Source organism: Uloborus diversus, chromosome 5, assembly GCF_026930045.1.
Source record: "Uloborus diversus isolate 005 chromosome 5, Udiv.v.3.1, whole genome shotgun sequence".
In the NCBI taxonomy this organism is placed as follows: domain Eukaryota; kingdom Metazoa; phylum Arthropoda; class Arachnida; order Araneae; family Uloboridae; genus Uloborus; species Uloborus diversus.
Window position 1 is genome coordinate 137,295,797 of NC_072735.1, and position 1,128 is coordinate 137,296,924.

Consider the following 1,128-nt stretch of genomic DNA (forward strand, 5'->3'; position numbering starts at 1 on the left):
CTCTCTAGGAAGCAATAAAGGTGCCATTTTCTCACCTAGAGTACCATCTATCACCTACGGTGCAGGTTGGGTGAAGGGAGCCAGTTTTTCACCCTTGCTAAGGGTGCAATTTCGGCTCTCTATCGGGTGTCGCTGGTGAACAAGCGTTTCACCACTGAAAGGTGCCAAACGCAACCTGTAGTTTTAACAGTGTATCATTCTTTTTTTTTTTTGATGCAAATCCCGGTTTGTGCAACCAAGCACAAATCTTTTCTGTGCTAAATGAAGGGCGTATGTGCTCTTCTACATGGGCTAGTATGACACTTGCTTGATGTCTCTCACTCATTGTAAAGGCAATGTATCAGAACAAAAGAAAATGTCAAGTACAATAGTTTACAGACTGATATATACTGCGCGGGCCGCGGGTACGTACATTTGGATGACAGGTATTGCTGCTGCTTTTCCAGTGGATTCTGAAGAACAGCTTCCTTTTGTTTATTGACAAAAAAAGAAGAAAGAGACTTTCTCTGAGCAATACCATATGTTTTCAGAAATGGTTTCAAACTTAAAGCGAAGTTTTTTTTTTTCTTAGACTTTAATATTTCAGGAGACAGAAAAAAAGAGCGATATATCCGAATGAGTGATATAACGAGACGCGATATAACGAGGGGCTACTGTAAAATGAAATAAGTAAATAAATACAGTCGGAGTCGGACGTTACAACATCCTGGAGTCGGAGTCGGCCATTTTGCTTCCGACTCCGCAGCCCTGGTTGGACCATCGATGAGATAGAAAGGTGAACATCCGGTTCACAGGTGGAAACTGACACAAATATTATGTTTCAGAGAGATGCCAGTTTGCCGAATTTGAAGCAGTGTCCATCAGAACGTCATCGTTATTTTCCCTTCTCCCCATCTAAACTCATTCCAATAAAGCATCTGAATTGGTTGCTAGCCAATTTTCTACGTGAACGTGGTCGGACAATACATTCGAGGGTTTTATTAATTCGAGGGTCAGTCGCATTTACTGTTTGATGGTTTGCCGATTGTAGCTGTTTTCTGTTTGATGAGTGAGTGCAAACTATGCTTAAGGTTAACTTGTAAAATGAATGATGTAACTCATTATAGTACACAGAAATCACACACAAAA